The sequence below is a fragment of the Salminus brasiliensis genome, chromosome 10 (assembly GCF_030463535.1).
Source record: "Salminus brasiliensis chromosome 10, fSalBra1.hap2, whole genome shotgun sequence".
Taxonomy (NCBI): Eukaryota; Metazoa; Chordata; class Actinopteri; order Characiformes; family Bryconidae; genus Salminus; species Salminus brasiliensis.
The window spans coordinates 8,867,689-8,890,948 of NC_132887.1; the positions used below are offsets into that span (position 1 = coordinate 8,867,689).

Below are 23,260 nucleotides of genomic sequence, written 5' to 3' on the forward strand. Positions count from 1 at the left end.
AAGCTGAAAAACCAACCACAAGACATTTTAATTTAAGGCAATTATAATCAAATGCAGGCTTAATTGTAGGCCTTTAGGTATTATGTGCTTTTATGGCCTCCTTCCTTGCTTTGATTAGACTGAAATCCGCAGACATGAATAAAGAAAACTACTGGTCACCAAAGAACACAATGCTCTCATTTAATAACTATACAGTTTTCTTTTAAAAATACCTCCTAAATATGGAGTAGTAGAGGTGGTTTAAGCCGTGAATACAGACCACTGCATTTTATGCATTGTGCACAGCAAAATCTCCAATGTTGGATTTTGGAGATATGACTTTCAGCCAAGTAGCTCAGACTATTCCTATCACATAACACTACCAGTGCCGGGGGGAGGGGTAGGGGGGGAAGCTTAGCATGTGTTTCCTCCAAGTCGCATAAAGCTCCACTGCATCTTTTCAAGCTGCTGCTTATGCTGCACCGCTGGACAGCTGAACACGCTTGGAGAACAGTAACTGCTAGTTCTGTTGCATCAGCAAACAAACACCCACACTGACTAACGTCATGTTTAGTTATGGGGGAAGAAGCAGATCCATTGCACCCACCCAATGAAAGAGCGAGGCCAGTTATGCTCTCTGGGACTCCTCTCTGGACATCGCTGGGGATTGAGCAAGGCAATCTCTTAATAATAAGCATTGGCCCTAGAGGGCTGGGCCACTCGCAAGCCCCACCATCTATAATGTTATTGTGGAACAGAGCAGAGTGAGATATGAAAACTGCGCCCATTCGACACACTATACACTATATGGACAAAAGTATTGGGACACATGCTCAATCATTGCCTCTTCTGGAACTAAATGTATTAAAAAGAAAGTGTTTATCCTGCTTTTGTTGGAGTAACTGTCTGTAAAAAGGTTTCTACTAGATTAGTGAGGTCAGGATGGGTAATTACCACCCCACCTCATCTTCAACCTGTCCCAAAAGTATTGGATTAAGAACCAAAATTTCAGTGAACACAGTATCACTGTTCTACAGCTCAATTCTAGGGGTCTTCATACCTCTCCCATAGGTTCATGTTTGTCTGCTTCAGAGAGTCTTATTCAATTGGCAATGCCTCTTTACAGGGATTAGACCAAACAAGCTGTGTGTGTCTACATTTGTGTCAGCAATAGGTGCCACTTAAAGCAGTTGAATGCATTGATTAGTAGGGGTGTCCACAAACATTTGGACATATAGCGCATTTTCATCCTTTGTTATGTTCCATTGCACAGCTATCAGCAAAAATATGCAGGAAATAACATTTGCAAAATATGATCTCTATGGCGTGTTGAAACAGCTGACCTCCTACCAGGGGCGCTGTATTGGAGGAGGGGGGGGGTATTCATTATTAATATATGAGTTTTCAGGCAGAATATTTTGTGTAATATCTTTTCATGGGGTCCAAAATCCCTATGCCTCCTAAAAAGCATACAGATGTAACACATGAGCACATTCCGATTGTGATTCCATACAGATAGATAACGGGACAAGCTCTGAGAGGAACATGTGTGATGTAGCTAATGTTAATTGTTAATTGCTGCTAATGTTGGCAGCAATGGTACTCATTTACTGCCATTAACTGTTTGTAATTGTATAGTTTCAAACATGTGGCATTATTTTGGTTTCAAGATGGTGATGGCTGATTTCTAAAGTCCTCATAAGGCAGATAGAAGTCAAATGTATTCCGAATTTGGTTAATTCATTATACAGTAGTGGCTTAACGTGTATACTCTGCAATCAAAGGTCACTGCAATCACACAAGTATTTTGTTTCCTGGAGTGTCATTGTTAGAGCTTTTATCTGCAAAAACACTATTATCACAGGTCCTGTAGCCAAGTAGATTTTAAACTGGCAGTCTGCGTGTCTGCAAGACAATATAACGGCCTAAGTAATCTAAGTTTTTATTTTTAATTCTAATATAATTCTAATAAAATTAGATTATAGGCTTAGGGCAAATAAATTTAACTAGATGTTTCATAGACACTTAGGTTCATTCAAATTGCATACTGAGGGGCAGGGGGTCCTGCTGCAGTAGCCCCTTTATAGCACAGCATAAGCCATTTGCTTTAAATGAGGTATAATATTGGTGCCTGATTTTAATTTGTATTCATTTGAAGAACATCACTTGACCACTTTTATTCTGTCACCTCATCTTAACACAAATTACAATTATCACCTGATTAGAAATTCACTGTCTCCACTGTTTGAACAAATGAACTGATGTGCCTTAATTACTTTTTACACGTTTAACAAGATAAACATCCCTCAAACTCTGCTAAGATTATGAGGGGCTCTGAGTGCACATCAGCACTGAAAATTTAAGGCGTGTTTGTTCACTTCATCAGGTATGCTAAATTCTTGCATGACAAGCTTGGTTTAACATTTATTTTTATCGGCAAACCTCATTTGAAGGGTCACCTAGTTCATTTTTCTACATCTACAAAGAACCATGAGCAGTTCAAGACTTCCATTCCTCATTCTTGTAAGTACAATACTGCAGCTTTTACTGAATCATTTATAGTGTAGTAGTCACTGGCCATATAATACGCCCATGTGAAGCCTGTATGTTTAGCTCAACTAGTACCCAGAAAGTTTTGTCCATTGGTTCCATGTTGGCCCCATATTTGGATGCCCACCAGGGTCCCACCTGGATCAGTGATGAGACCATGGGCCATATCTGGCTTGTACACTGCACATGGGGCCTAGATGCTACCCATGTGAGATTAGGGTGGGCTGTAATGATGTGGCCCAGCTGGGTCCCAGTAACAACACACATACAAACATTCAGAGCCCATATCCACCTGAAACCCACCTAGCCCATGTTCCACCCATGTGAGCCTCGCTTTAGTATATTGTCTGAGTGAATAAGACAACTTATATACAGTCAGGAATAAATTGACAAAAAAAATACAGAATTCAGAATAAAATTGGTAACGTTTGGTTCTTTTTGTAGACCCGGGTCTCCAAACTGGTGTCAATCAGCTTGCTGATTTACCTGCTCGAGCAGAACAACCAAAGCTGGTAATTAACTGCTGAGTTAAATCAGGTGTGTTTGAGCAGAGAAATCACCTAAATCAGTACAACTAAACACCGACATTCAGGATCAGAGTTGACCACCCCTTGCTTTAGAAAACCAGAACGTGCTTGGCAGCTAGAAAAATCTCAAACTGTGTATTATAAGTGAGGCCTATCAGCATATCCTAGCATGCCCTTAAGTTTACCACTGGCTATCCATCTGCGAAAACCTATATTTAAGGCCAAAGCATTCACTATGGTGACATTATTTTTCCTTGAAAGCCGCAGAGGCGTATATTACAACCTTGCAACCACAGAGTATTTTTTAAGCACTGAAATGAAATGTATGTCTGGGTGCCCCTTTCCATCCTAACATCACTGACGGAGATACAGATTCAAAAAACAAAACCTTGTAAGTGGCATGGTAATGCACAATGTAGCAAACAGCATTACTTTAGTATTTTGGTTGGAAACAAACAAGACTACAAAGCAACATCAGGGACAAATAAAGCAAATCATAAAATCCTGTGGCTTTATAGGGGCAAAAGGGTGGGATATTCCCTTTAAGACAATGTCCATTTCCTCTAAAACTAAACCATATAAATGCATCTGCTCAGCATGTACAGGCCTATAGCACATAACCCTATGCACAGTTAAGAAAAGTCCATTTTTAATAGCACAACTTTCTTCCCAACTATTTCTTAGGTTGGGTTTGATGGGTTAGCTGGTCTACCAGCATGACACAAATGATCCAGTTGGCCATGGCCATGCTTATTAAACATCATGACTTCATAAACATCAACCAGCTTTACCAAACTAGTATGACCAGCTTGATGACCAGCTTGGTCAAGTTGCTTGGTCATGCTTATAGACAAGTTGGTCCATCAGACTGAAAAAAAATATATACATTATGCTGATCAATGGCACAGGGTTTGTTTGAACCTGGATGCAGATATTCAACCACCCTGGTCATCAAAGACCAGCTTATACGATCTGAAAGCAGCTACCAGCTGCTTGTGAACTGGATTTATCAGCAGGGCTTGTGAAAGACAAATATTGTGAATATATTTATTAGTTAATGACATTATGTAACTAATAATGTCCTGGAGCCAAGGGAACCTTTCTCTGACTCAAAGTTTTTAACTCCAAAGATGAAATAAAATAAATAAAACTAAAAAATAAAAAATGTGTATGTTTGTTGGGGGGGGGGGGTGTTTAATGCCAGCAATGCTGTCATCTAGATAAAGATTTTCCAGATTAATTACATTACAGCCATTCAGTCCATGTGTTAAGATAAGATTTGGCCACATTATTCGATCAGGAGAGAAAATTGCCTGAATAAATCCAACATTTCCGTAAAAAAAAATTGGTCTATATCCTACTGTGTTCACCAAAAGCTGGAAGCTCTGTAGTGACAAACTTACCAATTTTCAAACAAATAAATAGTTTTATTTTTTTATTTTGTCCCAATTTCTTACATCTATTAATAATTAATGAGGGATGTCATTCCGTATTAGGCAGTGGTTCATCTTTTCTGCCTTTCAAGTCCCTGGCTCTTCATTAGGATGTCAGTGTTTCTCTAGCCGGGGATCAATTAATGCTGTGGCTCTCACCAGCGGTTAGCCAGAGGCTAATTAGCCATGCAGACACTACAGTATTACAGATTCAACCACAGCAGCTCACATCTCTCCCTGTAGGCGCAGAGATGTGGTTGGCTGAACTGTTTAAAGTGCTACAAATGTTTGATGAACGGTGAGCCCTCCATGTACCTCCACTGATGACAGATATGGCTGATCGTCCTCTTAAGTGCAAAATCAGAGAGTATTAAACTGACAGTCACCCGTACCCTCTGAGCCCAGACCTATTTCACACATGCATCAAACTCGGGGAGAAAGAAGAGCTGAAAAAGAAAAGTGTGGGCCTTGACTAGGCTGTTCAGAGCCGCACAACGATACAATTAACACTGAAAATGCAAGGCCAAATGGCTCGTAATGCTTTTCAGGTATTCAGCTCCATGTGCTTGTCCAGACAGAGATCAATTAACGCTGTGTCTCTGACCAGCAGTTAGCTAGAGGCTAATTAGCCTGCAGACTCTGCAGTAATACATGCTGTTTGTTGGCTGCAAATCCAGCCATGACAGCTTTCGTTGGATTGAGAGAGTCAAAAATGAAGGGTAGAAAGGTTGTTTTGGAGTTTGGCTATGGAAGAATCCCTTTTGGTCTCCTAAAGAATTTTAAATAATGGGTCTTTAAAATGCCACTTCTGTGAATAAGACTAGTGAGCATACCAGCCTTCATAAAGTTTATAGAAACGCCACATATTGTACTGTTCTATACCCAAGTTGCATTACAATTTTCCTTTGAACTACCTGCCCAAGCCAAAAAGCTTTTAGGCGCCTATTTTTATAACCAGTGGAATGGACTAGGAGCAGGAATCCTCCTGTTGTTGGAGACTGTATGACTGACTGTTCTCCAACATCTTATCTACAAGTTAGACTGTATATGCAAATGTTTGTGGACACTCTTTTTTTAATGAATGCATTCAGATTAGTTAGGTGCACCCATTGTTGACACAGCTTGTCTGTAGAGAAGTATTGCCAATAGAATAGGACTCTCTGGAGCAGATAAACATGAACCCATTGGCATCATGTCTAATGCCAGACGTGGGTTTGAGGGATATAAGGCCCCAGCATTGAGCTGTGGAGCAGTGGAACTGTGTTCTCTGGAATGATGCTCAGTCCAGTACTTTTGGGGATGATTTGGGGAGTTGAGGATGAGGTGGGGTGATAATCATTCAACATACTGACCTCACTAACACTCTTGTTACTGAATGCAATCAAATCCTCACAGAAATGCTCAAAAATGTGGTCTAAAGCCTTCTTCCCTGGACAGTAGAGACAGTTACTCCAACAAAATCAGGATCAACTATTTTAATACTCTTGATTTTATGAGAAACAATGAATGATTAAGGTGTCCCAATACTTTTGTCCATTGAGCGTATCTGTACATAGCATCTTACAGAAAGGGTCATAGGATTGTTTTTTGTCTGTCTTTTCCATTTACATAGCTGTTCAATCCTTTTCAAATGGTGAGCTTCAGTTCCTCTAAAATTGATCATGCTGAGAACAATATGAACATGTTCATAGTGATCACTGGAGTCCTTTGACCCACACCCACAGTGCAGTTTTAGGTTTTACAGCTCCAACAGCGTTGCTATTTTTCACTGCTGATATCCAGGTCCAAGTGCCAAACAGCTGCCTGCCAATACTGACTACCAGTCTCTATTCTTTGAATCTCTGGATAATACTGTTAGGCTCTGTATGTCGATGCATTGTTCTTTTATTATCCATCACAAAAGAATATGCTCAAACTGACCATGATTATTAATCAAATATAGACTCACAATACTGTTATGAAGCCATGTAATCTTGTCTGCTAGTGTACAAGCATTAGGAAAACTATGAATGGAAATATGACAGGATTATAGGATTATATCTGCACTGATACCAAAGCTATACTGTATTATTAATATCACAAATTAATGACTGTATTTCACTCTGCATTGGCATTTCTTTGCAGATCATTTACATCATTATTTTTGTTTGCATCCTGACTGGCTTGCATGCAGTATTTCATAATCCATGCGCGTACAGTCACATTTATATACATTTATACTTATTCATTGAGACGGACTTAAGTTGTATATTGTTGCAGTCAAGCAAGATCCTTCATATGTCCAAAACTGCAAGTTTGTAGGAAAAGGGGTAAAAACGTAGCTTTCAATGGACGTCAATGTGAAAAGATTTTATTCCAAGTGATTTTGGAGCTTTTATATTGGTTCATTTATCATGGAATTTGTGACACAATGGAAAGAACAACTGTCAGATTCACATCATGTCAAAAGCATCAACTGTTAAAGGCCTACTGATGCTTCTGTGTACCCTAAGCCGCAATGTAACTCCTGGGGAGCAACAATGCAGGCCGCAACCAACGCGATTGGTCCACTTGGTCACATCGAATTTCCACCTTCATCCCCACTTTTACATTTACATTTATGGCATTTAGCAGATGCTCTTATCCAGAGCGACTTACAAGGTTGCTCATATTACAGAGACGGGCCAGTGTAGTGAGTCTTGCCCAGGGACTCTTATTGGTGTAGCGCAGCATAGTCACAGAGACCGGGAATGGAACCCCAGTCTCCCACATGGTGTGGTAGCTCAGTGGCAGGTAGTGGTGTTATCTGTTGCGCCACACCAACCACTGATAAACTTTTTAATTCAGTTGCACGAACTGGATCGGATCATGGATTGTGCGTACACTGACATGAGATTAATGGTTTCAGATGACGAACCGAAGCATCAAATCTACCAGCATTCTCATTCGGTTCAACGGCTATACGAACTCTCCTCTCCTCTGATGTCTTCTCTTCTCTTCTCTTTCTTTCTTTCTTTCTCTTGCAGAAATTTTAGTTTAAGTAAACATCTATTTTGCTCCAACTCCAACATAATCCGCTCAGTTTCCATCACTATCGTTTGTAATACGCCAAGAAACGTCAACACAGAACCCCCCCCCCCCCCGGCCAGACTACTGTTTTGGCTGCAGAACAAAGGCGCAACTACGCACAAGTAGTGGCATAGGCCTCTTGTACAGGCTTTGCCGAAGGCTCTGCGTTCACTCGACGCACAAGCATAAATCGACCTTAAAGCAGTATCATGCAAGATTTGGTTTGTCTTGCTCCTGGGCTACCCCTACAGTCGGGAAGAGGAATTCACGCAAGAAGAAGGACCTAAAGAAATCCTGATGGAAAACGGAGAAATGTGTTTTCATCACTAGTCAGCACCAGATGACACTTGTGAAAGACAGCCAAATGGAATGGGAATGGCTTGTGAGATCAGGTCAGTTTGTGAAAATCCAAGTCACATTTTAAAATGTAGACTGCTCTCTGTGTCAACAAAGAAGAAAGCAAAATCCCTGTCATTTTCTGCTACTGCCACACGTGCTCCTTTTGGAAGCATTTGCAGATGCCAAGGAAACATAAGGTGCTACTTGAGGTGAATGAAGAAATCATGCATGAAGAAATCATGCAGTATTAGCCAAAAGCTCCTAATAGAAACTCACTCACCAGAATGATCCTTGCTTTCAGTAATTATGTTAATGCTGCTCTTTCCAATTTTTCATCTACCTACATTACCTACATTTTGCTACTTTATTGGATCAGTAGCAGAATTTCAAAGTATAAAACGTGTTCTATGGCACATACCCATAACTCCTGTAACGGAGGATACAATGTTTAGTTAAAGCAGATATTTAGAGAAGCCTTTCATGTCCTACTGGTGACTTATTATTCATGTTCTCTCATGTGTTTGTGAAGAAAGAGCCAAATACCAAAAACGCCTGAAAGTTCAAAGCCCAAAGCTTTCAACTTCTAGCCGTGACTTTAACATATTTAACAAGACACACAGGCTAATTATCAGGCCTTTAAACTGCTGTTCATACTGAATCATATTGGGCATAATTTACGACGTACTGCTACAGCTACCTACAATAATAACTGGGGATGCACCAATACCATTTTTCCTTTTCGAAACCGATATCAGATTTTTTTAAAGTATCTGCCGATACAGAGATTGATACCTTTACCAACTCTGACTTACATTAGATGGCTATAAATCCTGATATTCCACTTTCTATAGGTTGTATTTTTTATATCTTATCCCAAATAAGATATAATAACCTTGAAAGAACAGCATTTACTGGTTGAGTAACGGCACATTTGGAAAGTTTCAGAGCTCTGCAAAAATAAAAAAAAATGCAGACAGTTTAATGGGTGTTTACAATTCACAATTCAGACCAGTAAATAAATGCCAGTTTAGAAACAAAAAGTGCTTGTGCAGCAATTTCACATTCAAGTTCATGTCTCTCTGTAAAAAGGTAGTAAACTTCAGTTTAAACTCAACCTTTGCTTTCAGGGCATCAGTAAGCTTCATGCTCTCAATTGCTGATACCTGTCCCATGTGTAAGTGCCAGTTATGGTGCGGATAGTGTAAAACTATATATAATATAACATTATACAATGATCATACATCAAGCATAATTTAGGATTACCAATAGTACCATTATATATATATATATATATATATATATATATATATATATATATATATATATATATATATATATATATATATGGTACTATTGGTAATCCTAAAGTATGCTTGAAGTATGAGTGTATGAAACCAAGCAGGGCAAGTTCGATCACATTTTTCCTTTTCGATTTGTAGTGTGGGGGTAGGGGTAGGCAATATGTGATACAAGCGAGAGTATTGTGGATATTGTCAGTGCTTAAAGAACACAGACCAGCTGCACATTTCATTACAGAGAGTGAAATTAGTGCTGTATAATTAGATGAAGTGCAGCAGGTTCTGAATAAAAATCACTGTATGGGAGAGTATGTGAATCGCAGTTTTTAATAATCTGACGCTACTGATGTGATGTGATACTGATTTTGTCTGCAGTCAAAATATGATGATAAATACTGTGTGAAATCTGTGAAATTGTCTCTAAATATCGAGATTTTTTTCTTTATAAATGTGTTCATACATTTTTCCCCTTTTTTTCTCCCAGTTTCGTACTGCCAATTAACTCGTAACCCGTTCATAGCTCCACCTAGCTCTAGCAATGCTCCCGACACTAGGTGGGTATGGATTTCACACGTCTCCTCCGGTACATGTGAAACCCACCTCTTTTCGAATATGCTCGGAGGAAAAGGCCGGGTCCCCAGCTCCGCCCCACACCAGCTAACAGATTCATGTGCGGCTGACATCGCTTTAAGAGAGCGCCATCTACCCACTTGGAGAGAGCACAGTCAATTGTGCTCTCTCGGACTCCAGCAGCTTATATATTATACATTACATTAATTGCAGGATATATGACATGAATCAAAAGAGTGCAAACAATTCTGAACAGAACTCGCTTAGCTTTTCAAAACACACACACACACACACACACACACAAGCCACTACTCAACAGATTCCACGAGACAATAACTCCCCAAAATAAGAGCCTAGCATGCCAAACGGCACCTAGCCGCACAATAAGCACACAATGCACATTTACAGAAAAATCACACATATCAAACAGTCCTGGTCATTACCCAGAGCCCCCCCCCCATTTCTCCCTCAGCTGCCGTCTGCATAACCCCACCCTGACTCCTTACAGTCGGTGGCAGATGCCACAATCCAATATTGACTTTAGCTTTGTGTTTATTTGAAAGAGCTGATGCCACGATATACTGATAATTGAGGTACTATTACAAGGTCATCGCACTGTGAAAAATTGAACACGTTCAACACAGCAATTATAATATTCATAAGACTGCATTGATGCATCCTATTGTAAGATCCCCAGCTCACTGCCAACCGCGCAACCCGCCAACAATAATGAATATTTGTTTCAACTACAAGAATAGTGAGTAGAGGAACCGCAGTAATTGCTCTACTTTTCCTTAGCCCGAGGAGTGGAGGGATCAAGTGAATACTAACGCTGTTTAAAGATTTATCACTCTTTGAGACAAGTAAAATACCACCTCACTGCTGTTCATCTTTTCTCCCAAATTAAATCTGATGAGGGGGAGGGGGCATAATTCTTGAAATAGTTTTTAATGGTCCGCCTCTGCTACTGCTGTTTTAAAGTAAATGACAGTAATTAAATGCTGTTTATTATAATGCTGCGTTATCATATTAAAATATGCAGAATGGACTTCCCTTTGTTACAGTTGAAAAAGAGACAAATATACTACTTTAATATTTACTAATATATAAGCAGAAATGTACCAATGTTATTAAGGGTTTACCATCATAACAAAGACAACAGTGTTATTGTGGACACACTGATATGTCCTAGCCCTAGCAAAAGTTTACATTTACATTTACAGCATTTAGCAGACGCTCTTCTCCAGAGCGACTAACAAAAGTGCTTTGCTGTTTACCCAAAAATATCCTCAGCTAGTTTGAACAGACTAATAATTCAAAGATCCTCTAAGTTTAGACACTACTAGACATAAGTCAGTAAGGTGTCCACTCTACTATTCGCCCAAGTACTCTCTGAAGAGGAGGGTCTTCAGTCTGCGTTTGAAGACAGTGAGCGACTCTGCTGTTCAGACATCCGGGGCAAGTTCGTTCCACCACTTTGGTGCCTGGACAGAAAAGAGCCTGGACGCTCGTCTTCCGTGAATTTTGAGGGATGGGGGGTCGAGCCAAGACATACTTGAAACTGGAGGGGCTCTTGGTACAGCTCTGAACCATTGCCATCAAGTACGGAGGGGCTGGTCCTTTCTTGGCTTTGTAGGCCAGCGTCAAGGTTAGGAATCTGATGCGGGCAGCTACAGGAAGCCATTTCTACCAGGAGACATGAATGCAGAGTCACCTTTTTTCAGCTAATCACCAGCTTCCACCTGTGTTAAAAGACCTTTACTTGCATCCTTTTTTTTTTTTGCTCCTTTTTTTTCCAAACTGACGTCACATCTCTCCCTCACTCACCACCAGTATAGCTGTCCGGGGGTTGGCTCCACCCCCTGCCTCTAAGTTTGGCAAGACCTAGGCTGACAACAGGGCCTAGGCCAAAGTTTTAATCTATAAACAGAGTTTTAACTGGCTAACCTTGTTCCCATCTCATTATTTGTCAAGATTACATTTATGCTTTACTGCACAGATGTCTCCTGAGTCTTCAGGTAGAAATACAGAAAATGCCTTTTACCCAAACAAACTGCAGAGATGTGTTTTTTTGTTTGTTTGTTTTTGTTTTTTTAGATATGCAGAGCTGCTCTGGTTTCATACATTTCCACTATGCATTCATATGCAGTTGTTTCTGTGTATTACACTGCAAAATGAAACCTGAATATCTCCTATTTTTCTTGTGAAATCAACCTTAATCTAGTTTTACTAGTGCGGACCACAATTCGAGAGGGTGAACTTTTTGGCTTGGCTTGGCCTTCCTGTGGCCTGCGTAAGCAGCCGGACCCCCCTGTTGGTGTGGTGAGTGATGGAAGAATGGGAGGAGATGGAGTGGACATTTGTTCGACACTGAGTTTGACTGAAAAGCAGGGTTAAAAAAGGGGCTTGAGGGTCAGAAGGAGGAGTTTGGGCCATCTTCCTTCTTCCAAAATTCAGTTATATCTCAAAACTCTAACTCTAATAACTGTAATACTTAAGACGGCTTTGACAATGTACAAATTACATCTAGACATTTTTACACATTTTAGAACCACTTTGTCTACTAAAAGTTATTTTTTTTCTTATGTTATCACAACACTTCCAGTGGTCAAACCATGTACTATATGTAAAAAATGGAGTGGCCTTTCTGAAAGATGGTTAATGTATTTTTAATCATCAGAGAATGTGATGTAAATGTCATGTGTAGATGCTAGAAATAAATTAATAAAACTATGCCATTCCATCGGCCACCAATTCATCATACATCAATATGCAATTAATTAACGATCCGCACTGAAATCACACAATATAACGGGTTCGGATTTGAAAAGTCATCAAATAATTAGTTGGATCAATGAGGCTTCTAAAGAATAGCTAATCTTTTATTTATACCAAGTTCATGTCCCATGTCTCTGTAAATATCACTGGGCAAAATGAATGGGACAGAACCATGCAACAGAGGAGTAGGCAAATAAGCTGGGAAATGACTTGGACAAATCACCAATACACTCATCTGAAATTCTGCCATTGAGCTTATCTGACACCCAGGGTGAGACATTGAATGGAGCCCTTGTCCCTAGTGGACATTTTGTCCACATGGGACTTTGGGCTTTGGGACTTCAATGCAAAAGTCTACTCTACGCCTTTTCGGAGGAGATTGTTGAATCTCCTCTCTGATTATGTCGGACATTCCCATGGACCCTTAGCTTCACTTGCTTAATGATGACGAATCAAGATGCTACATGAAAGGAGGATCCTGGGAAATTTGGCTGACTGGCTTAAATGCAGAAAAAAAAGTTAGTGCCCCCCCGCCAATCACCGGCTCTATACCCTATTGGACATATATTATCTGGTATTATAGTCAAGAATTCTCAATGCAGCCCCAAGAACAACAATGAAATATGCAAAGGGAAGTTCATCTTGCTGTCAGTTTTTAGGTGTCCTGTGATACTAATGTAATTAGTATGCGTTAAATCCCATGCAGGTGTGGGTTGGGGTTGGAATATGGAGTGCTGGATAATTGTTAAATGAAAACAATAAAATATTATTCACAGAAAAAATCAATCAATTAAACTAAAGGTGTTCACCTTCATAAAATTGTCCACACAACACAATTATTATGAATGAAAGTCATGATTACCAGAAATAAATGGTATTGCAATGTTGCTGTAGACATTCTGGCCTAAGACTAGATCTTAATCTGTAATTCTCAGTTTCAAAAATTGTTGCCAATGGCATTGACATAGTGAACAGGCCCATAGCATTAAATGTAATGACTCAAGATGCTACGTAAAAAAAAAAAAAGGAGCCCGGGAATGTGGCTGACTGGCTTAACTGCAGCAAAAACAGTAATTGCCCAACATTGGTTACCCCCTCATCACCTATCCATACATCACTGGCTTCATACTCTATAAGACATATATTATCTAGAATTATCATCCACAAAAATGAACAATGCAGCCTCTAGAACAACAGTGGAATATCCAAGGCAAATGACAAATTAATTACAAAAAATACATAATCAATTCAAATAAAGGTGAGAGTACTAGTAGTTAGTATTTAAGGATGTGTTTACCTCCATAAACCTGTCCACAATGTTCATGATTACCAGAAAAGCGTTGATGAAGGCATTATGCCTTAACACTGGTTCTTATTCTGTAATTCTCCGTTTCAAAAATTGTTGTCACTGGCATTGTCAGAAATCAATAGTGACATAGTGGGTTGGCCCATAGCATTAAATTTAACCTAAACCATAAATCATCTGAAGCTAAAGCATATTGCCACAGTAGGCATGAATAATTTTAAGGTTCTTGGACGATTTGTACTGCATAATGACTCAATGTGGACATTTTGACAATATAGTTGAGCTATTTATGTTAACAAGCAGTAAATACCACATTAATGACAATGCAGAAACATTTTTAAGTTTAAGTTTTGCTTCTGGAAATGAGTAAAAAAATGTCTAATATGCTAGCAGATAACAGTGTTTGCTAAAAAGTGATGGAAGGCTAAGAAAACAAGGCGTCAGTCGATTGGACCACCATCCATTCAACAATGACACATAGAGCATCATGATTTTGATTTGCCACAAAAACAGACAGCACTCACAGGAAGGAAATCTTCAATTTAAATGTTTAGTTTTTCTCATTTAATTGGCTAGGCCTGTGATTAGTCTGGAAACACCTACCTGGGCCGTGTGCCTGCTTGTCAGATAAGTTTAGGAGTTTGCTGTGAACTGAATAAATAAATACCCTAGGCCATAAATAGTTATCTGCTGTGTGTGTGTTTGTGTATAAGAGACCTGTATTAAATGAAAACAGATTGAAATTCCTCCTCACATAAAGCACAGAAACAGTGAAATTCATGCTGTGACCTTCACCACTTGTGGACACCTACTGGCGCTTCCTGCCCTTTTGTGATTTCAAGCCCATCAGCTTGATCAAGAGTGTTTATTTTTTTTCTAGTGACCTTGTTGTGAAATGGGATCTAGTGTATATGCGGGTTTCTCCACATACTGCAATACATTTAAAGCTTCTTCTACTTTTAGAACTGTCAGGCGTTGTTCATATCCCATTTCTCAACCTCACCCAACTCACACTTCCATAACCCTGGTCTAGAGCTTTACAAGTGAGCAATAAAAACACTATTGACTTTTTAAACTACAGATCGCCGGGTAAAGTACACAACGACCAAAAATGAGGGTTTTTTTGCAAATGTATCTATCAGCATTCAGAGCAACAGAATCCAGGACGACTGCCAGTAAGTTTTGGCTCCTCAATTAAACGTAAGATTCCCTACATTGCTCAAACTGCCACAGGAACCAAAAACCACTCCCACGGCATTCGAGGGTGAGTCAACAGAAGTAAATGCTAGCGCAACACGTCAAACTAGGCTAAACCTGGAGAATGTAGTTTACAAAATTCGGCAGAGCAAAAAACTAAAAACAAACAAACAAACAAACAAACAAAAAAAAACGAACCACAAGAGAATATAAACCGGTCAACATGGTCTCACGTAGAAACCTGTTTCTATAGGTTTATTCTTTCAGTCCAAAAAAACACCTATTGGTCATTTTTCCACACGTCCACTTGTAGCGTTGTTGATCAAAATACACTCGCGCACACGCACACACGCACACACGCACGCACCCTGTCAAAGTCAAAGAAGAATTTGAAAATCAGCACTGGGAGATAAAGCTGGAGAAAATATTGCTGTTTATGAATATTTTGGAACTGTAGTTTAAATTGTAGGTTTAGGTATAGATTAAAGTGTAGGTTTAGGTTCAGATTAGGTTTATGTGTTAATTAAGGTGTAGGTTTAGGTTAAGATTAGGTTTAGGTGTAGATTAAGGTGTAGATTTAGGTTAGGTTAAAGTTAGGTTTAGGTGTAGATTAAGGTGTAGGTTTAGGTTAGGTTAAAGTTAGGTTTAGGTGTAGATTAAGGTGTAGGTTTAGGTTCAGATTAGATTTATGTGTTGATGAAGGTGTAGGTTTAGGTTAAGATTAGGTTTAGGTGTAGATTAAGGTGTAGATTTAGGTTAGGTTAAAGTTAGGTTTAGGTGTAGATTAGGGTGTAGGTTTAGGTTAGGTTAAAATTAGGTTTAGGTGTAGATTAAGGTGTAGGTTTAGGTTCAGATTAGATTTATGTGTTGATGAAGGTGTAGGTTTAGGTTAAGATTAGGTTTAGGTGTAGATTAAGGTGTAGATTTAGGTTAGGTTAAAGTTAGGTTTAGATTAAGGTGTAGGTTTAGGTTAGGTTCAGATTAGGTTTAGGTGTTGATTAAAGTGTAGGTTTAGGTAAGGTTAAGATTAGATTTAGGTGTAGATTAAGGTGTAGGTTTAGGTAAGGTTAAGATTAGATTTAGGTGTAGATTAAGGTGTAGGTAAGGTTAAGATTAGATTTAGGTGTAGATTAAGGTGTAGGTTTAGGTAAGGTTAAGATTAGATTTAGGTGTAGATTAAGGTGTAGGTTTAGGTTAGGTTAATCTTAGGTTTAGGTGCAGAATTGTAGGCTAATGATAGGTTTATATGTAGAGATCTAATCAAATTACATGTTAGTTTGTTTTTGGTTGTTTTTTGGTTCCAGTAATGCTGGGTCACTTTTCCTCTCAGTGTAGTAATGAGGCATTTTAAAAAACAAAAACAAAAACAAACAAACATTGTTGCATTGGTGTTTTCACTCAGAGATTAGGCTGAAACCGCTGGTAGCTCTGTGCAAATCAGAAATCATGTAGGCAGTAGGTTAGTGTGCTAGTGTCCTCCACAGACTCTTCTACATTAGCTTGGAAAGCTAAAACTAATTTGTATGCTAATGCTAACAAGACCTGCAGAAGCAGCACAGGAAATAACAGTTCTTATTTAAGCAAACCCCAGTCTGTCCCTTTGATAAACCAATCTGGACTGATTATGCATTTGAAAGGGAATCCCAATGTCACCAAAAGTGAAGCAACATGTGTTTCTCTTTCTAAAAATGACTAAAATGAAGCACATTTATCTTAACGCAATATGCTAATGACACTAACCTTTGATGAACATCTTGTAAATCTGTATAAAATCAGCAGCAAGACACATTCTGGAGACACCTACAATAATTCCCTCATCTTACTCTCACGTATTTTTGGATCTTAAAAGATCTTATCTGTCTGTCCAGCAAAATGTGTTCTCCGCATTTTACCCATCTGTGGTAGTAAACACACCACACACACACACACACACACACACACACACACATATATACACACACTAGTGAACTAGGGCCAGTGAGCACACACACACCCAGAGCAGTGAAAGGCCTTGCTCCAGGGCCCCAACACTGGCAGCTTGCCGAGCCCAGGAATCGAACCACAACCATGTCATCAATAGCCTGGAGCTCTAACCACTGAGCCACCACTGCCCCTCTTACAGCAAGTAATGACAATGACTTCCTAAAAAATGACATCTAGCTAATATAGTACCTCAGCTGTTAGCATTAGCTGGTACTAAACAGGCCACACAGACACATAGGATACCCTGCTGAACAAAACCAAATCTTAGTGGATTTGCATTGATTACTGCTGGTCTGTAATGGCAGTCTAATGGTATCAGCTGTACTGTTGGGTTCTGATGGTATTTTACTGTAACATGATACTGGTACTGCTCTCTAGATGTGCTTTATAATGGTATTTATTGGTAACCCCTAATGGAACAAATGATCCTTAATGGTTGTATTGGTCCACTGGTCTTAAACTAATCACTTTTAAATACCTTCACTTTCCTCCTCTCCAGATTTGCCACTGAAAGTTGTAACTGATCCCTCTTTTAGAAGAAGGTTTGCTGCCAGCCATGTGTTGTACTCTACCCAGGTTGGAAGTGTAATCAGACACACAGTGGTTAGCACACACAAAGAAATTTCAACCCATTGTAGCTGAGACGTTTCCCATCAAAACACACTCTATTCACTCAGCTCTTTTGTATTCACCATATTCACCATTAGAGTTGGACACAGATGGAATTTGGCCTCCACCTTTAACCCATCCGTGCAGTGGACACACACACACACACACACACGTGCCCGGAGCAGTGGGCAGCCATTCCTGTGCCACCCAGGGAGCAGAGAGGATGAGGGGCCTTGCTCAAAGTTGCTCAAGTACCCAACAGTGGCAGTTTGCTGAGCCCAAGTATTGAACCCACAACCCTGTCATCAACAGCCTGGTCCTGTAACCGCTGAGCCACCACTCACTGCCCCCAACCGATATATTTTAAACTTACGCCCAACGTAGGACTCGAACCCACAACCCTAAAATTAAGAGTGTCATACTCCACTGTCTGAGCTAGCCTAATGTCAGGGGAGATTCGTGCTAGTCTGTGGAGCCCACAACAGAGCTTAGCTCATAGCTTTGACATGATGCTCGCGAGTCTGACGCTTGGTAGGAAAAATAGCAGCTTTGCAAGGGTAGGTAGTGGAGATACTCTGATAGGGGGCAGGTTAATTTTAAGGAGAGCCAAATCTGAACGACTTGTTGAATCCCCTGTTTTCTGAATCGGGCTGTTGACAAAAAACTGACAAGCTTAGCACTTGTTTGTAAATCCACTGCGACTCACAGACATCTCCAGATTGCATTCCTCTGCAGACCTGTAATACAGCCATTGTAGTTGCTGCATTTTTTAGGAAGCTTTTTTTATGCCTGCAGTCTTCAGTAAGTGAAATGCATACTCAATGGGGTCGAGGTTTGGTTATTTATTTGGCCAATCAAAACAGTTTTTGACCCTGGAAACTCTGCAGCTGCTCTAGTAGCATATTCTGGGTCATTGTACTGCTGCAATGCACCCTCCATTGACTTCTGAATTACATTTCAGAATTCATCTCGCTGATGCCATCAGCAGTCACATCATCAACAATGACAAGTGAGGCAGTTCCTGCGGCAGCCACACATGCCTACGCACACAGCTGGCCATCTGAGCAGCTACTAGTCCTTATAGCCCCCTGGATCTGAGAGGAATGTGCATTAAAAAGACTGTGATTCTTATATGGTTCACACAATACGGATACATAGCCTCAAATTAAAACTCACAGCACATCTTTTATTGCTTCATTTCAGAATCATTACGCTATCAAACTAAGCCAAAGCAATATATATTATGTGGCTATCTATCTATTTATGGACCGCTCTGCACAATCGCATGTAATAGAACATCCAATATTCAGCATTTTAATGCAGTTATTGCGCTTCTCACTTTAGTGTTTTTTTTTATGCATATGAGGTCATATCTCATTTGGGATTGTGCAAACTGCATAACCATGTTTTACGTTTAGCAGGGAATCTGTAGAGACCTGGCTGGTTATACTAGTCCTAAAGTTTGCAGACATGCTAATGTGGTCTAAAATCAAGGGCAGGTGTCCCAGCTCTTTAGAGAAAGGCTTTACACTAGAGGTTTTAACATTGCTCTAAGGATCCCACTGCACAGCCAGGAGAGCATTAGTGAGGTCATGCACTGATGTTGGATAATCAGTTCTGCATCACAAGCGTTACTCCATCTCATCCTAAAGGTATTTGATGGAGTTTCATCTCTCCAGAGAAATGCATTGCCACTGCTCCACAGCCCACTGTTTGGGGGGGTATGGAGGGCTTTTTACCCCTCTAGCTGACGGCTGGCATGGTGACGTTAGACTCTCATGAGACTGCTCCAAAGCATCCCATTCTATTGGCTTTACCATGGAGATTATACACGTGTATGCACAACACCAGAAATGTGCACACACTGTGTACTTATGAAGCTGTTTCACTGGACAATCAAGGAACCTTTATAGTAGGTATTAAGATTTAATTAAGAGATTTGTTCTTATATTTATAGATATACATGTCTTTTAAGTTAAAGTATCTAGTCTAATAATGTCACTTTGAGACCTGGAAAGTAGTCTGATGTATCTACACAGCAAATTAGCCACCGTTGAATCAACACTCAATGTGAAATTTAACACTCACAGTGTTGATTTAGCAGTGGCAAATTAGCCATGTAGGCCTGATATAATTTGAATAAAATGTTTTATGGAGATGATGTGAGCTGGTACGTGAGGTAGACAACACAGCAGTAGTTAAATTGACCTACAAGTAAATTTAGTTGCTGGTATTAGCACAGCTAGCAGGTATGAACATTCTGAATTGAGATGAGCAGCAGGAGGACGTTACGGTGTCTTTCACTGTAGTTCAGTCTTATCCTCACACAAAACTCACCAATGATAATTACGAACGGTGCAGGAGCAATGTGTATCCCGTTTCCCCAACTGGATAAATGCATTCCATGCCATGTGATAAAGAGTGATGTACTGCAGGTAAGGCCTGGAAGGTTAACCACAATTTGTGGACTTTTTGACTACAAATTGAGCGTATCAAAAGTTTACCAACAACAAGTGAGAAAATACAACATTACTGTACTGTACAGAGAGACAACACAGACGCAAGGTTTGCCTGAAGTCAGATTGGCCTTTATTTAACAGCCCTCCACTAAAACCCCCATAAAACACCATAAACTCAAACAAACTTCCTCGCTCTCCTCGCAATGTCAACAGGAGCACATAGTCCTAACCGGCCCCAGGTGGCAATTGTTAGGGTGGTACATCAGCACCCGTGAGGGGCTGAATCCCCATCCCTGCCTCTCTACTGCCACAACATGTATACATGATACCAACCCCAGTGTCACACTGAAGGAAAGCTTGAAGCTGTAATGTCGACGTGATGCGTAATTAGCCAATCGATTTTGCTGCTAGCTGGTTTCAGATGGTGTAAGCTGGTCTTTACAATATGCTGGTAAGACTGTTGACCAGCTTGGCTCTTAACCAGCATGGGGTATGTTTTCATTTGAGTTTGATGGACTAGCTGGTATATCAGCTGGTCATCAAGCTAGACATTACAGTTAACTAGATTTATACAGCTGGTTAACAAATTTGGTCGGGTTGGTCATACTGGTGTATGGTTAGGCTGGTCATGTGGGTAAACAAGCAAGGACAAGATGGTCAACCAGAGTGATCATGCTGGTGAACCCGTTTGGTTTTGTTGGTCATGCTGCTCAAACGGCATTGCGTGATGGTGGACTAGCTTGACCATCAAACTCAAATAAAAAAATTAAAAAAAACATACCCAATTCTGGTCAAGAGCTAAGCTTGTCAAAGCTTTTTTGGCCAGTGTTTTTTAGTTAATAGAGAAATACTCTAATCATCAGTTTACTAACCTGCTGAGTTATTATCCAGTGTTCCTTGGTAATAGTTAATAGCAGGGAATGCAGTCATGGCCCCTGCTTAGTCTATGCATAGTAATGTAGTACTTATTTACTACTAAATTCTTATATAGTTACATATATGAACAGATATTGATTGACATTGATATGTTGTGCACATATGCCTTAAAATAATTATACATAATTGCATACATACAATAATGCATACATCTGTAAACGTTTAGCAAAGGGAAATAGCAGAACTGGCTTATGCTTAAGAATGTGAGCTCTGGTATTACTGTTGACTGCTATTGGACTGAAATGCTGCATTTTAACCTGGGGCATGCATGACCTTCTCCCACATTTTAGCACTTCATAAACCATATCATTGCAGAGTTCACACTCACTTTAGAGTGATGGGTGTTTTTTTTTTTGGTGGGCAATTTAAAATGTATTTAAATGCTGCACTGAGCTCTCCTGAGAGGAAGTAAACTGCTTAATGATTTCAGCTCTACAATTTTAAGCACTGCCTAACATGAGGTCAGGGAAGATAAAAGGTCATAACCTTTCTCTACATCTCTGAAATCAGAGATACCTGATCAGTTGAGGAACGCTACAGAACTGTGTGATCATGCCCGTTGGTGTATGTGTGTGTGCCACAGTGTTTGCTCACTGGAGCAGACGTACAGCTGATGTCAGTTCTTACAGCCCTGGGCAGTGTGTTGTTGAGTTAAACGGGAGCGTATGTCACTTCTTATTCTGGCACAATAGAGAGACAGAGGTAAGTGGACAAGCTTAATGATCCTCTAAAGTTTATGACCTTTTAGCACTGAGAGGCTTCTTCTTTTCGACAGGTATTTTATGTCACAAAGGGAAAAGGCCAATTTTTAAAAATAGAAATACAGACAAAAGTTTTGGGACACCTGTTTTTTCTTTGTTTCTTCCAAACTCAGTGGCGTTAAAAAAAGAGACGACACCGGTTTGTTGGAGTAACTTTATCTAGTGTTTAGGGGAGGCTTTCTACAAAATTATTCAGCACTGCTGTGAGGATTAAATTGCATTCTGTGACAAACGTGTTAGTGTGGTCTCCACCTTCCCTCATCCCCAACTCATCCCGAAAGATGAGCACCGGCATTCCAGACAACACAGTTTCACTAATGTAGGTTTGAGAACTGAAAACCCGAACACGACGAAGCTCGGACACGGAGGCTTTAATAGAGAAAATGCCTCAACAACTTTTGAAGAGATAAATGGATGATCAGTCATTGGGCTGGATTAAGCTAAGAGAGGAGCAGCTGTGTGTGTGTGAGAGAGAGAGCGATATGAGGGAGGGGTAAGAGAATGAGAGTTCAACAGTAACAACACTGATAAATAAAACCGCTAATACGTCACTAGGCTCTGTAAAGATAGAGACCTACGGCAGGAAGTTGGAGCCAAACTTGGTAAAAAAAAAGGTTAATGAGATATATATATATATATATGCTGTAATAGACAGCACACAATACACACACATACATATACATATATATATATATATATACACACACACACACACACACACACACACTCATATATACATATACATACATATATATATATATATATATATATATATATATATATATATATATATATATATATATATATATATATATATATATATATATATATATATGCGCGGTGTATTGTGTGCTGTTACAGAACGCTAAGAATAAGTGAATCCAGCGTGTGCAGTGATGTTTCTAGCAAATTTCTGCAGAACACATTTTTCAGTACAGTATTAGTAGCCTTCAAAAGTCACACATTTGTGATGTAAAATAGCACAGAGACAAACTGCTAGAACTGGGAAATCATTAGGTAATTCTACAGGGAGTTGTTTAGGTTAAGTTTTTATATTGTTTTTTCAACCACTGTAAGCATTATAGAGTAGCAACACACATTCCAGTGTTTTACCTTGGAGGCATGAAGCTTAAATGAACTGCCTATTCCTCTTTTTTTAGACTCCACAATAAAACAGCGATTGATTTTCCCCTATTTAATTATTTATATATTTTATTTTACTGTTTCATTTATTTTTTTGCCATTGTGGCTCACAGGTCATACATGGTACATTTAAAGGATAGTATCAACAACAACTCTGTACTCTGTACACACTGTTCAATATTCTGCCATGCAGGATGCTCATAAACTTTGTAACAGCCCATTATGCAGCACTTTGCTAGACCCTCAGAAGTCCATCTGTACTTTCTCTTAGATTTTTTTTTCTGCATTGCCCTGTATTGGCTGGTCTGGGTGAGCGCCCAAGGCCCTCCGAGAGTTATTACACT

At 39.7% G+C, this 23,260-nt stretch overlaps 1 protein-coding gene across 1 annotated transcript in view; it reads right to left on the bottom strand.

The window, feature by feature from the left end:
• Nucleotides 1–23,260, bottom strand: part of alk (ALK receptor tyrosine kinase) — a 438,724-nt gene that overhangs the window by 386,992 nt on the left and 28,472 nt on the right. The window lies entirely within an intron of this gene.